Source organism: Varroa jacobsoni, unplaced genomic scaffold (assembly GCF_002532875.2).
Source record: "Varroa jacobsoni isolate VJ856 unplaced genomic scaffold, vjacob_1.0 scaffold_351, whole genome shotgun sequence".
Classification (NCBI taxonomy): domain Eukaryota; kingdom Metazoa; phylum Arthropoda; class Arachnida; order Mesostigmata; family Varroidae; genus Varroa; species Varroa jacobsoni.
The window spans coordinates 187,038-190,815 of NW_019213253.1; positions in this window are offsets into that span (position 1 = coordinate 187,038).

The window sequence follows — 3,778 nt, forward strand, 5'->3', positions numbered from 1 at the left end:
TCACATCAGGGTGTTCAGGTTAGGCGCTTGAATATCGCAAATATAAACTAGCGATTTCACTAGCTTTATAATCGTATATAGTAGTTGAGTCGAAGTTTTAGCAGTTGACAATACGATGACAGTATTAAGCTCATATGAGATATAACAATCTATCATCAGTAACAAGGTTTTCGTCGCACTTAGAATGTGCCTAATGTACTTAGGTTTTTATGTCAAGAATTATCATATTTATGTCTGTATTTGGCTACGTATACAATAGAAAAACGCGTAGCGTTAGATGGACCCATCGAGCAACTATTGCTGTGTTCGTTTTTACGACATAATGGAGCCAAGTTCTTATAATATTGAAACAATCTCTTCATAACTGCAAGAGATAACCATTTTGTATGACAAACACGGCAAAGGTTATAGGCAGCAAAGATCTAATCTATTTCTATTACGTGGCGGCAAGAGAAAATAAAAATAGACGATGTAAGCTTCCCATTCATCAATATATAGTAATAGAGTAATGGAATACTTGATACTCCACTCAGGATCCTCGGCCAACAAACTGTAACCTGTACCGCAGCTGCAAGAAGCCATTTAATGAAAATTTAAACAACATCTGCATTATTATCTCGTTGATACACGAGATGAGTAAGGTGTAATGTACAAAATGACCCATTTTCGAATGTGTTTTTAGATCTTTGTTTTTAGTGGGCTTCGTGGGTGTGATCTGGGGCCTCTACTCCATTGTAGATGCACTACGCTTGAACAATACAGAGCAGCGAATTGAGCCATGTAATTGATAGTATTAGTAATGCTACTTAATTATCATCAATATGTGACAGCAAATAGTAACTGCAAGAATGTTATCCAGCCAACAGAAAAATAAGTTATTTACATTGTATGCCGAGAAGAAATAATCCCTCACACAATTGGAGTCATCTCTCTAACGTACTTGCACACACGGATGCGGAGAGGTATGAGGCCAGCCCTTCGCTATCTGGAACTTTGCTGATATCCAATTATATATATATTCACATTCATGAATAGATAGGTATTTTTTCATCAGCGCATTTCAACCGGTCTTGAAGCTGGGACGTGTGTATCACTGCCGTATTCAAACTTGGCGTTCATCTCAGGTACGTGTGTGTGTGTGTTTGTACCCAATATTGGTCGTGGCTATCATGGCTACTGTCTGTCTGTATGGACGTATTCAGCCCGTGTATCTGGCTGGACCTGTGTGACTGCACCTTCATCAAAATCTCATTTGGCGTTTTTAAGGCACTCCTGCCCCGGCTTCGCCGAGCTCCCTTCGGGGCGCGATACGAACCGCACAGGATTTCGCTTGTCTCTGAGATGATGAAGGAGTCTTCTGCCCCCGCCCAATTAGTCCCACAAGGGTGGTCTTGCAAGCAGAACTCCGCTTTGCAGCTGCGCAAGTTCTATCTGAGTTACTCCAAGCAGCTGTATTCCATTTGTAACTATCATGGAAAACGTGCACGAAACAAAGAAGGAGGAACGCCGTCTAGTAACAGTTGTAACTCAAATACTTGCCTTGCAATACTACTCTAGCGAGAGAAGCAACTGAAATTGGCGAGCACAGTCGAAACAAGCCCGTGTTAGTGTATTGATATTTCTATATCATGTAAATGTTATTTTTTACACTCAACATAGTTGACTTTGCGTGCACCATCAACCTCGTGTATATTTGGATTTTTCTGCGGGTGCTAGTTTCTGCGGGTGGAAGTTTTCTGCTATTACACGGGTAGATCGTTGCACCGTTAAGCAGTTCTTATGTCAACAGGATTTGTATAATGATAGCTAAAACACGTTAAGTTCTATTGAAGCCCGTGACAAATGTCTCTCTGTGATATCAGAAAAAAAAAACAATAAAGAGAAAGAATCATATTCAGAATCGAATAGGATTTCCAGCACAGAATTGAATCTCTATTTTAAAACTTATTCAGTAAAGTATCTACTTTATAGTATGTCGTATGTCGAACGTCCAAACGCCATGAACGAAGTTCCAAAAGTGAAAGTGTTTAAACTTTGTGTGTCCCGGCCTTGCCACGTCACGTTAATGGCACTAACTGTAAGCACCAATTTAGTCGTTGAGTAGACTTACTGGTAGTGGATCCGTACGGAATATTTTGAGAGATTTTGTCACTCAGTGGGTACAAATCTAAATAAACAACCCCTCCAGCCTTCTCCTTTAACCCTAAAATGCTCCTATGAATAATTCCAGCTGCTTAGAGTACGTGTATGCAAATTAAGAATGGCCTACTTTGGAATATGCATGATAAATACACGGATAAGTATTCATTTGTTTTTTTGAACAACCAATATACATGTAAGCTTTATCTACTTATGCGATATTTTCTACCATAAATAGAGCTTGACAATCTGCATAGAGTTCCTACGGTAGCAGAGAGTTAAAAATTTTTGAAGATTATGTTAAATTACAAGACTAGAGATTTTCTGGGAATGCTCTTCTGAAAATAATTAGACGTAATGTTCAAGGTAGCAATACTATTCTTCAAAAGCGCTGGGTAAAAACGGCTAAAATTGTGCATCTCCTAAGATATGGTAACAATTAGATACAGTAACTTGCAGCAAAAATGAACATGCCTCAATTAGTATGGTACTTTGATCATGAAAACTAACAGCGCCGGGGAATATTAGAAAAATCCAAAGCTTGTTTTTTTTTAGGCTTATCGAAATGGCCAATACTTGGTTCAGTGCAGAAAGTGACACAAGATGTACTCAAAATATCAACGTACAACATTGGGTTCGTTTAACTCTGTAGGGCCAACTATTTCATGTACCCGAAGAAGTTCTCAGTCAATTACTGTTTCAAAGGCGCGTCCAATTCTAATGTGCAATATATTCATTGCATCGTTTTGTCTAAAATTCCTGTTTCTGTAAGATAAGCTACATCCAATGAAATAACGATGCGGCACTCGACTATACTCAGGCTTTCCAGGTCGAATTTCCATGTCGAAATACATGGCATTGCAAGCCATTTGCCGTAGAGTTGCTTGTCCTTGAAATTACGGTTAACCTATCTCAGCTATACAAGTGACTTGTACCTTATGCTAGCGTACTCGCTCTCCTGTTACTACCACTGTTATATATACATGTATACTATTCGTAGTCCTAATGCATTTACCACAGTCAAATGCGCTTGCGTTTTCCTTCCGATTCGCTGGCTCCAGTTCTTGGCATGCTTCTTGCGAGTTATTTGTCCGCCTGTCTACAACGTCGAGTCTGTTTGTACACATGGCTACGACTGCCGTCACACTGTATCTCTCTTTTCCCCAATGCTATAGCTTCCCAGAGGCCATCACCACAATCTCGAAAGCAGGAAAACACAGACAGAAGTACATGTACAAGCCGCACACCGTGCCAATGTAATAAGTAGACAGCATACGGCGTAACTCGTCTGATCGCTGCTTCTGCGCCGGACCACAAGTCAATATAGTGGTATTGGTGGCTATAATAGTGGCAGTTAGGGTGTTGGTGGATCGCAGCGGGTCTAACGCCCGGCCGCAATCGCTGTGCAGCCAGGGTCGCTGGTACAAGCGCTAGATGATTTTGCTTTTCCCTACCGCCGGTAGCTGCCATCGGTGATGCTGCGCTAGACGCTGCTGCTCATGTAGCTGCATGCCATGTATATAAATACATATTATATAAGTATGCTAGCCGCTTGCTTTATATAAGTACATAGAGACGTACATGGACACGGAGCAGCATTGATGGTTGGCAGCAACCAAAAGCAACGCCAGCGTCTAGC